The sequence below is a fragment of the Simochromis diagramma genome, unplaced genomic scaffold, assembly GCF_900408965.1.
Source record: "Simochromis diagramma unplaced genomic scaffold, fSimDia1.1 OVJJ01000685.1, whole genome shotgun sequence".
NCBI classification, from domain to species: Eukaryota; Metazoa; Chordata; class Actinopteri; order Cichliformes; family Cichlidae; genus Simochromis; species Simochromis diagramma.
In genome coordinates, this window is record NW_024387477.1 from 6,513,589 (window position 1) to 6,525,878 (window position 12,290).

At 42.8% G+C, this 12,290-nt stretch overlaps 1 long non-coding RNA gene across 1 annotated transcript; it reads left to right on the top strand.

The window, feature by feature from the left end:
- Window positions 1-5,924: 5,924 nt before the first annotated feature.
- LOC120724197 lies at window positions 5,925-11,467 on the top strand. The gene is made up of 2 exons (XR_005693864.1): window positions 5,925-10,333; window positions 10,512-11,467. It is a non-coding gene; the product is annotated as an uncharacterized LOC120724197 (long non-coding RNA).
- Window positions 11,468-12,290: the final 823 nt, after the last annotated feature.

The following is a 12,290-nucleotide window of genomic DNA, read 5'->3' on the forward strand; positions in this document are numbered from 1 at the left end:
AAAATCGCTTTAGTGGGAAACTAAATACCAGACAGGACCAAATAACATTCTTTAATACCACAGGTGGGTGATTCAGTCTGAGAAAGCATGATGCATATGTGTCTCTGATGCTGGCCGCCGTGATTTAGATGACTGGAGCTTCACTCTGCGCCCTGTAGGTGTGTGCGAACATATGAACTTGCTAGCACACGCACGCCATTACCAAAGCTTTTAAATGATTCTCAGGTGTATGGGTGCTGCCCCGTGCTGAAAGCAGCCGTGGCCCTAAATGTCTGCAGAGGACTCTGGAGCTCTGGAGCTCTGACATCATCCTCATTTCCCCATAAATACCAGATCCTACGCATGCCTTTCCACTCGACCCCACGACGGGCACTTAGCGAGGCAGGGCAATGTGGAATCAATACCCAAATTTTTCACACAGCGTGCAAAGGAAGTATTCTTTCCTATTTTTAAGTAAACTCGTTTGTTATTGCTAATAAGAGGTTGCACCTTAAGACATCCAAGTTGTTTAGAACTGCTTGTGGACACCAGTTAGTGAGTTTCATCCCATCTGTGCAGCACATGGCTTTGAGAACAAAAAAAAAACCAATTTACAAAACGTGTTTTTCCACCTGATACTGTTTGTAATGGAAAACACATATATGCCTCGGGTAAACCTCTCATCCACTGCTGTTAGCAGCCACCCACCTGGATGATACCACCGTGGCCCTTCCGTGCTTAGACATTCAGCGTGGGCTAAATAAAAACAGACTCCAGAGGCTCTTTTTTTAAATTTTTTTTGAACCATCCTGCACAACATTGGTTTAAGCTTTTGTCCCATTCACAAGGAGAAATACAGTTTATGCATGCTCTTGTGTGAAACCCACAGCCTGCAGCCTTCTTGATTATTACTCTAGTCACAACCAGGCATTCCAGACGGCAGCAATGACTGTGTTGTAAATAGACAAAACAAGCTTTGACAGGCTTCCTACATTGTCTCCATTTTTGCAATGGTTTCTTTCACTTTTTGTCTTTATTTTGACTTCTTTCTTGTGTTTTTTTTCTCGATTCTTGCTGTACTAGTAATCACAAAACCACAGATATTCTCTGTGGGCTGAGCCAGCTTGGTTAGGAAAACGGAGTGCAGTGGAAATGTCCGTTTATAATGGAGGCTCGAGCGGTTGGAGGGACCCAAGAACTTAGCGCTACTTTCCCATGAGCTGTTTGCGCATGACCTAGGGTTATTTTATACTAATGTAAGTTTAAGTCACAGCTGCCAGAACGCTGTGGTTTGTCTGCCTGTGAGAGTTATCTGTGAGAGTTCGAGCTGCAGAAACAGTAAAAATCGCCACAGAAGAGAGGGACCCCACATACTGGCAGATGAATGACAGAATAGATATACTTTACGGTCGAGAGGATGTTTCACATGCCGCATAGTTTGTGTGTTTCTGTCACTGCCTGCCTGATTTACATATGCGTTAGTCTCAAAAGGGGCTTGTTTTTTTTATCTCTGTGTGTGTGGCTGACTTTGATTGTGCACACTCACAAGCGTGCATGAATGCTGCACAATGCGTGCCTCTCTATGAGTGAGCATGTTTAGTCTACAGGCAGAGGAAAAGGGGCTCGTGGTTTGACAAAGACGAATGGCTGGGTTTGTTCCTCCGCTGTGAACTGAACCTGTATCAGCACATGACATCACCTCTTCAGTTTTCACTGGCTGGCAGTCAGCGTGCTCCGTGCATGCGCACAGCCCTGGTATACCGCCCGCAAAGAGCAGGATGCACAACTGGAAAAGGAGAGAGGAGAGGACAGAGCGAGGCCCGGCGCAGTGCCCGATTAGATAGACGGTATGCCATTGTCACAGCATACAGCGAGCTACTCTGGGGTATTACCAAAGTGTCAGCGACATGTGCAACATCAGCGCGAAATTATGCTGAGCAGCAGTGACGGTTTCTTTTGTGGAGAGAAAATCATTACATTGAAAATACACACAAGTTAATGGCAAACACATGCTGTGAATGTAAAATGCAGTCCATGCCAATACTAGTTCTTACTCCCGCTTATTGCTTCTTAGATGCAGCGACTCAATTCGAAAGTTCAAAATCTGCAGTGGCTGAAAACAACGTCACAGAGAGCCAAAGCAATAAAGTTGTGGGTATTTCTGGCCAAAAATGAACCTCCTAATCATTATTGATGGTATTTTTGAAAGTTTAATAAATATAATAGCGTTTGCACCGGTATGTGCTGTGCAGAAAATAGCCACATGTGCACAGTCACAAAAAAGCTACCTCTTCAGTTATTATTATATTTCCAAACTAACTTTATGTAACCTGAATAGCATTTCAAAGTCATTTAGTCAGAAACATGGAAACAACTAAATGGACTGGTTCTTGTGCTTTTCTACTCCACTTTCTAGTGCTTTCTATCAAACATACATACAGTGAATGCACTGGGAGCAACTCAGGGATCAGTGTCTTGACCTGTGCCACAGTCACCGCTTAAACTAGAGTTCCTCAAAAGGCTGATGAAGCTGGACACTCTGGTGACAGTGGCAGAGAAAAGGACATTAAAGAACCTGATGGACATTATGAACAATGCTGGGCAACCTCTGCACATGGTTGTAAACAATCAGAGGAGCCTATTCAGCGACAGGTTGCTTCTCGAAAAAGTCAAAAACCAACAGACTTAAAAACTCCTTTGTCCCACACGCCATTAGACTGTTTAACTCCTCACTGGAGGGGAGGGGGAGGAGAAACAGGGGGACAAGGAAGGGCGCGAACAACTGAGCTGTAGTGCCTTTTTACACTGTGCAATATTTGTAATATTTGTTTTGGGGTTTGGTGTTTTGTTTTTGTTTTTTGGGGGGCGGTTTCTTATATCTTATATCTTTCTTATATCCAACTGTGCAATAATCACTGTGCAATATACGCACTCAAATGTGCAATCCTATTTATCCATATTGTATATTCTGTATTTATATATGTGTATATGTGTATATATGGTGTATTTATGCTTATGTCCTTACTCTCATTCCCCTTATTGTATCTGTAACATGCAACTTCTTTCGGTGCTGTGCTACTGGAAACTGAATTTCCCGGAGGAACCCACCCGAGGGATTAATAAAGTTTCATCTAATCTCTAATCTAATCTAAGGCTTCAAAAGTGGGATGATTCAATGTTAAAATCTCCCATTTTAGAGTTGGTGGCAGGCGAGTACATCATCGCTTGTACCATCCAGCTGTCGCACAGGCTTTAAAGTTAGCCGGAGTCATTAAAGTTGACCTTTCAACCATGATTGCTTTGTTGGAGCATTTTTGAGAACTTTCAAAAGAAGAAAAAGTCTGTGCTAATGTTTTTTTTAGGAGGGGTTGGTAACTAAATTCAAGCATATTACTTTAACAGTACTTAACACTGATTAGTTGGTATCTGTGTTGGCATAATCCAACCACACAGTCTATGGGTGTAGCTTGCTATCCAAGCTTTCTAAAAGATTACCTGAGAACTTAGTACTCCACCCTCTCATCCAAATATGAAAACTTCTGGCCTCAAAATTTCAAAGAGACAAAATACCGATGGCCAAAATCCTCATTTGGAGATTAAGTATCGGAATTTCAGGAGCGAGACCATGACTCCAAACACGCTCATTCCGGTTCTCATCTATATAGGTTCCCCCAGTTCTGTAAGCTGTTCATTCTCGTTTACATGCCCCACCCTCCCTGCCCTTTTCAATTCTTTAACTTCTTCACTTCTGTGTAGTACATGGGGATCTGCCAGGCCCAGGAGCTGCCGCCAGTCCCCTTTGAGGCCTTCCCCCCCCAAAAAAATTCATGTCCAAGCCATTCACCTTTACCACTTAAACACTGTCAAACCTAAAATGAGGACATGGGCCCAGCTTGTGAATTAAGATTATGAACACAAACTGGTGTATAATGCCGTGGGAGCTTCATCTGTGTTTTAAAAACAGTCTTTGATTCAACTACTGTGGCAAAGTGGAAATGGCTAGTGTGAAGGATTTAGGGGGCTCTATTAGCAGTCTAATCATTTAGATGGTATTGGGCCAGATTTAGTGACGCAGTGCGCCGGCATAAATTGGATCCTGGCCTAACAAAAGTAGCGTTGATATTTACCGAGAGCACATTGACAAGTTTGGTGTGAACGCAGAGACTTTTGACCTTGTTGTGTTTATGGAAAAACCTTTCTCAAAGTGAGAGAATATTCAAATCAAGCGCCACATCTGTGAGTGCTATTTGGGGATTATGCTCACACGTTACTTTGCCCTGTTTAGTTAATCTGGCCCTTTGTGTCTTATTAGTGAAGAATCACTGATATCCTGTATCCTGTTTTTGTTTTTCTAAGCTTAGATTGAGCTTGTCCTATCTCAACAGGATCCAGGTCCTTACCCATGGAGCCGAGCTGAGTAATAATCTTATTACACTAGGCCAAGAAAAGAGTACGAGTTTTTCTAATTAAAAACTGTACCGCTACTGAGACTGTGTATAATAAATGGGTGTAGCACCATCAACCATTGGTTAGTGAAGTCCTACGATGAAGCCTCGTACTAAGCATTTTGGACCTCGTCATGTTGTTGTTTTGAAACCAGACATGAGAGGCGAGTGCTGTGAAACTGAGCAATGCTGCATGATGATTTGTCAGCCACAAAGTTGGCCTGCCTTTAAAGAACGATTACAAAAATCTGCCATAAAATCTATTTTTTTAACTCTAACAGGGATCATATTTAAAAATAAATAAACATTAAGTCATATTCAGTAAGCCATGAAACAATCAACTGGGACCACAAACTCACCAGCTGTTTATTTTCAGTCATAGATCAAGTGAGCTATGTTGTTTGGCAGCTAAAGGGACCGCCCTTTGGCCGCTGGCCATTTGAAAGAATTCAGTTTTAGGCTTCACTTTTCAGACCCCAAAGCTGCCTCCACCTTTTAAATACAGTCCATGTAAAAAGGTCACTTAGTCCTCTTAGTGCGAAGATCGTGCATCCTGTGCCTCCTTCCTGTCGTGTTTGGGTCAAATCTGGCCAATTTACAAATTTAAAAACTCATAAATATTGTGTTTTACATCCGATTGCCTCAAGGCCTTATGGCATCCTCCACACTATGTACTTGAACATATAAAGGTGATGACCACCTCTTTCGTTGAATTTTAAGTGTTTTAATCAACTTAGGTTACATCTGTGGTGCTCCCGATCAAAAGTGACTGCCATAGGAAATGAATGGGAAGCCAACCCCCCATCCCCCCTTTGGCCTTTGACCCCCTGAATGGCCCACAAAATGACCAAATGAAAGACCCACTTTTCTGACCCGCTGAACTGAATTTGGTGGTGAAAAATGTTTATGTCAATTTAAGAGTTGTTCAAACTGACTGGTCTATTGTGACCGGGAATACTAAAGTAAGAGGGGTGGGGGTGCACACAACCAGTGCAGTTGACTATGTGTCTGTATGCTGGAATAGGTATACTTATCTTTAATGTGTGGCTTTTATTCAACCCGTGATGCAATTATTAACTTTTAAAAAAGAAATTTTTTTCAAAGCTCAATGACCGATGGCAGCGTTGCATTTTGAATACAACATTTTATATATAACATAGCAATTTATTCTATTTTTTTTAACTATTCATAAAAGCTGCTTTAAACACTTAAGTGCATGAAAACAAAATTAATGTGCAATGCTAATACGCGTGACCACAAACACTGCAACCACTACAAAAAGATCCCCAGTCTGTCCCTGCTTTATGAGCGGTTTTGTCTTTACATGTACAATACCTCATAAAGGGTTCCTAACACCACCCTACGACCATGATCACAGCAGAGGTAAAATCAGCTTTAACACTGCAGTGGATTTGTTAGCTGGCTCTTACATCAAGAAATCGGTGTATGTTATTGTCATATGAGTCTTATCACAGTTCCTGTAGTTGCATTTCTTCTTGCTTGAGCTCAGTAACATTTCCCGCCATGTTCCTTTGATTAAAAGCACATCTGACTCCCATTAAAACTTCCACATTCAGATCCAGGGACTGCCTTTGGAGCTGGATGGAAAACTTTTTTTTTTCTTCGTCCCCCTTTTTTTTCTTTTTTTCATTAAACCAGAGGCCAACTTGAGCCTGAGGTAAAGAGACTCCCTTGCAGAAAAGGTTCAGTGGGCTATAAGAAAGTGTCGAGGAAACTGTTTTCTCATTAACACATTCCGGTTTTAGCTACACAGGGCAGTGAGCTGAAAATGCTTTAATGACTTGGCCATACCGGGGTTTGAAAGATTGTTGGATAAGAAAAGTCGGCCTTTGGCAACACAACAAAGCCCTCGGCCAAATGCCATTCAGAGCCTGGGAATTTTGAAATGAATGACAGTTCCAGTACGCTCACATTTCACAATTTAATTTTCCAGCAGTTAAATGGGAAAAGAAACAGAAAAGCAAAAAGTGTCCCTGACAGTTGTGGGCATGTTTGGACTGTGGCAATGCTGGCCCATAAAAAGCAGGACAAAGATGAGCTGCTGCCAAGTAGTTCACTGCCTGGCAAGGACAATAGGATGTGATATGACTAATCCACAGATTCCAGGGAGGAAACGACACGCCGTGGAAAGCCTCTGAGGCTGTGAATCCCACAGAAGATCAGCGATGCGGAGTCCACCCCTGAAGGAGAGACAGTCGTTTTACAAGCTGGGCACATATTCTAATGCCCGTGTGACTGTCCTTTGGGACAGATTGTCACTCTGACGGGAGTTCATTGCGCATTTGAGACGAGATGAATGCTGACGGACTGGAAGAGATGAGGACAACACATCATGTTCACTCAGTTGACACAGCTCCTTAAGCTGCTACAGCACAAATATGTGTGTAAGTCTGTTTGTGTCTCTTACTCTGAGGGATGACTATCAGTCAGTCCACCACTCAGATTTTTTTCCCTCCTGGTACAGAATAGCTTTTGAAGTCTTTCAGAAAAGCAGTTTCAAATTTTTAAACTGTTGGATAATAACTCTGTTGCGGCCTGAGCTGGCAAGACCAGCTAGGATTGCGGTTCGGTATCTGTGCAGGAATTCATCCTCATTCGCAGAGCATAATAGTAAACAACTCCGCGCTCCATTTGGCTTTCACCTGGTTGCTGCTTACTTTGCAGAGGACAGTGGAACTTTTCTCAATTTTCTCCTGGAATATCACTGCGTGCCCTTTTGACTCTTTATCTCAGAAAGCACTGCTAAGCTGCGTTGCCAGCTCCCGTTCACGGTTAATTACAGGAGATCCCTCCGCCTTGCTTGAAGCCCGTATTTGTGAACCAGCAGTTGTTAGGCTCAAAAGAGGTAAACATGAGAGCAACAAAAAGGAAAGGGTTCAGTATTTCCACCACATAAACTTGATTTATACAAGGTTTTGAAACCAAGTGTAAAAAATGTAATTAAAAACCCAGTGGCACCCTATATGGTCTTCTGCTGCTGCAGTCCATCTGCTTCAAGGTTAAGGGTGTGTGTTCAGAAATGCTCTTCTGCAAACCAGACCTGCTAGACTTTTTACTTTAATATCACTAGATGAAATGATGTGCAGAGGACCCAGACAACTTTATTTCGGCAAAGCACAAAATCCAAAGCAAATAAAAAGCCACAAACCAGGAGTCCCAGAGTCCACACGAACAGGGAAATTACCAGTAGGATCTGACAAAGAAAAAGGAGGAGACATAGCTGTGGTCTGTCCACTCTTACAAGGATATTCTTTGGGGGAAAAAGAGCTTTTTCTTGGCTTTTGATTGGCCCGACTTTCTATATGGTCAGGGCTATATTGCCACCTGTTGCTTTTGCATGTTTTTAATAGCTCTTGATATAGTTTTTGTTTTGTTTTTTCAGGTAAATGAACAGTATTTTTCAGACAGTGGTTGTGTGGTCAGAAAATGCCAGGTCTAATACATATCCTTGTATATATATCATGTATATTCTCTGGGGAGGAATTGGGGATTAGCAACATATAGACCTGTGTGCATGTAGACACAGGTGAAGCTAATTAGATAAACAGGAAGTAAAAGCTGAAGCAAGGCACACAAGAAAATCAGCTATTGTAGTGAAGCAGGGAATAACCAAAAGACAAAAAAGAAACAGATGAAGGCTCACACGAAACATGATAATGGGAACTGCAAACAGACCAAACAGAGGGAGGAACATACAGAGAAGCTCTAAAGGATTCAACATTTCAGTTCAGTTTCATTTATATAGCACAACAACCTCAAAGAACTTTAAATGTAAGGTACACACCCTACAGTAATCAAGAGGAAGCACTTGGCAACAGTGGGAAGGAAAAACTCCCTTTTAACAGGGAGAAACCTCCTTCAGAACCAGGCTAATGGAGGGGCGGTCATCTATTACGACCAGTATGGGAGTAAGGCAGACAGACGGGACAAAAGGCAAACTGTGGAAGAGAGTCAGAGATTAATAATAACTAATGATTAAATGCAGATTGGTGTGTAAGTACACTGAGAGTGAAGATGGGAAGCTCCTAGCAGCCTAGGCCTTTTAAAAATATATGCTTTATCAATCTTAAAAGTAGAGAGAGTATCTGTCTCTCAAATCTAAACTGGGACCCACAGAAGGCTTCGCCTCCCATTCTCCTTTTAGAAACTCTAGGAACCACAAGTAAGCCTGCAGTCCAAAAGCAAAGTGCTCTAATTGGTTTGATGTGGTGTTATGAGATCTTTAAGATGAGATGGGGCCTGATTACTCAAGACCTTATGTGTGAGGAGAAGGAGTTTGAATTTGATTCTGAACCCAGAACTTGGTAGAAAGACAATTAAATCAAATCAAGAACCAGAATTCACAAGTAATATAAGACTAGAGCTTAATGCTGCTCGAATAATGATGAAAAGAAAATGTTAAAATCCTGGGAGCATGACACTAAAACTTATTTCGAGCTTCAGCACGTGTATTAAGCATTCATCACAGATTCCTGGGATGAATCTGTGTTTCTTCTTAAGACAAACTCAAACAGAAGCCCTGGAAGTGTCAGACTTCTCTCCAGACTGTATGGGAGGTATTACCATTCATGTTCTGCATTATACTGGCTCCCGGCCTCTCTTATATTATAGCAGATTCATGGCACTGACAGAGCAGCTATTTCAGGTCGTGCACCCTGCCACAGCAACCCAAGCATGTTGTAATTTGTGCTTGTCGCCAGGAATTAATTGTCTGCGTTTTTTGGTTTTTTTGCCAGAAAACATAAATCAGTTGTCCACATCCTTTCAGTGTCAGTCGCCTTTAGCGCAACGAGAGGCGGTCGGCCTTGTGAATTCCTGACAATTATAGCACCGGGGTGGGCCGCAACCCACCATGAAATCAGCCGTTCAGGATGCCCGGACAAAAGATGCCGGGGAGGTAAAGGTGAAGTTCAAAACCTCCAAACATCTGATGTCATTTCTTCCACTAACATTTGATTTAATTTCTTAACAAAGTGAACACAAGATGTCTGATAATATCTCTGCCAATAATCAGTAGTATTTGTAATGAACGAACAAGTTCGGCATGATAGTACCGCTGGACTTGTTTTCATAAGTTCCTATTTCCTGCAAGTCTGCCTATTTTCTAGGATTAGCTAAGTGTTTGCAAGGTCCAACTAAAACAAAGATGACGGTAGTTTGAGTACTGCCCTAAACCACCAGTCGATCTATCTACTGATCTCAGCCTAGATCCTGTCCAGACAATGCCCCGCTTCCCCCTGCTGCACCAATCAAAACACATGCCATTATAAGGCAGCCGGGCGAGGGCCTGCAGGCAAAGACGAGGTGAAAGGAGAGGGAAGGTGACAAAAACAAGAGAGAAAAGGAGGAGGAGGAAGAGGAGGAGGCATGAAGACAACATGGCATCTAATAAAGAGATGTCTGTTTTCACCGCCTTCGCCACCTTTGTTTGGTCTTTTGTCCTGTTCTCGTACCCGTGGCTCTGCTGACTGCATTGACTCTACTCTCCACTGCTCTTAATAAAAGCCTTTAAGTGGAATGGAGAGCCGTCCTGAGTGGCTGATACTGCGCTCTGATGAACTAAAGGGACTGGAGCTTGCTGGTTGGGAGCAGTGAACTCGGTCTTCCACTGGTGCTCTCTAACAGTGTCTCTAATCCATTTAGGTTGAGGGCTGGCAGAGGCTGAGGTCTGACAAAGCACAGCTCTGTCTCTGTGATCCGGCCCACTGAGTTCTAAGTTTTTACAGATGTGGAGAACAAATGGGCATGCAGTTAGCCCAGACTGGGAAGGCTGACTAACTGGACACAGGGTGCTAAATCTGCTTCTCAACAACTTCCTGATTAATTTTCACGTCTGCTTTCCGAACTGACCTACCCAAAGCACGGTGAACTCAGACAGCCGCGGCCTGGTGGGTATTTCCAAAACTGATATGTCAAAATTTGCACGTGAGCATTTCGATTTCTGAAACCTTACATTTCATGTGTGTGTGTGTGTGTGTGTGTGTGTGTGTGTGTGTGTGTGTGTGTGTGTGTGTGTGTGTGTGTGTGTGTGTGTGTGTGTGTGTGTGTGTGTGTGTGTGTATACAGGGCAGGCAGCCAAGCATCTTATCAGCCCCGATGTTGTCTTTCTTGGTTTCAATCCCAGTGCTTTCCAGAAGAAGAGGAGGGCCCGACGAAGAATGCAATTTCTTTTGACTCGCATTTCCACTCGAGCAGTTGTCATGCTCGTGCCTTCAAACAAACCACTGCAAAATGTGGAAAAATGTCTCCGATCAGACGAGTCGCAGCAGCGGCGGCGCGGGTACGGCAGAAATTATGCGAGACACATCAAAGCAGACGGGTTGAAGTTGTCTTTGATGATAGACGGTTTATCTAGATTATGTTATGGCAGACGAATACAAAAAAGATTTACACAACATTACGCTGAAACAGATGTTAGCAGTATGAGTTACCATGGGAGTGCCCCTTTCTTTCCTTTTTCAGTCAAGAAAATAAGTTACAGGGGTGTCATGGTGAATGACCCCACCCCCGCAGTTTAGTGCTCGACTGAGCTCGATTTTGCTCGAACAAGGCCAAATTCAAACTTGGAATGAGAACAGCATCCTCTACTGTACTCCTGGTAAATCGCACAGACACCGAGCTGCAGCAGCATTTTTTTCTTTTTTTACTTTAAGCTGTACCCATGAACTAAGAAACACACCCACTACAGTTGGGTGTAGGTCAAAACCAAGATGAGCGACTGTGACTGGGAAACACACACAAACACACAAAGTGGACAAGGACGTGCTAACTAGCTGAATAAAATGGGTGTATGTTCGGCAGCACTTTCCCTGTGCTATTTCCTGGCCACCTGTGTGCCAGCTAGCATGAATAGGAAAGTATTGTGCTTCTCTATTTTTTACCATCTCCCACAGCACTCTTTCCTCCCACTCCTCCTCCTCTCAGAGCACTCCAGCACAGACTAGGTCAGACTCCATTTGAGAAAAACTGTGACCCACGCTAGTCATTTGGCCAAACATTTCCAATAAAATGGTTGAATCATGTGTGGGCTGTCTTTTTTTTAACTTTCAGTTCAGTCCAGTGTGCCTCATAGCCCCAGTATTTCATGTGAACCATAAATAGTTGAAATGTTAAGGAAGTCATTTAAAGGGGATGAAAGTTTATCACAAGATCGGGAGCTAGAAAAAAACTAAAGAAAGATAGAGGAGAGAAAAGAAAACTCAACTTTACCTGCTGCTTCTCAGAAGTGCTTGGACATTTTAGAGTTATGCTAATTCATTTCTTGCTACGAGTCACATGAGACAAGCAATAGTGCTGTCTTATCTACCACCAGCAGCCTCTTTCTTTAATTTAGCATAGACAGGGGACAAAAAAAGGAAAAGGAAAGTGATTAGCTCTGATCCTTAAAATCTGGTCTTACAGCTAGCATACTTGTTTCTGTTAAGCTAAGAAAATCAGTGTAAGCTGTAGCTTTATTTTCACCATACTGATGAGAGCTGGACACTTTTCAAAAGTAACATGCATTATGGTTGAGTCAACCACAGTTAAAAGTGATTTTCTGTTGGCGACTAATAGCAAGTAGTTGCACCAACCAGCTGGTCATCACCATGAGTGTGCAGCATCCTCATCCTCAATGAGCAACCACTTTAAAATGCAAGGTGATTGCAGAGATCGCTTGGCGGGAGGCAATTTGTCTCCATGGCAGACTGACTCCAATCACTCTCAGACAGATTAGTGAGGGTGTGCAAATAATCACCGTATAATTTATAGACACAGACAGACTGTCAACACGTTGGAATCAATCCGAGTCAGTCTGTGCTGACTCATGTGCAACGCATCTCTTACCTGGTTGCCAACTGGTTGTAT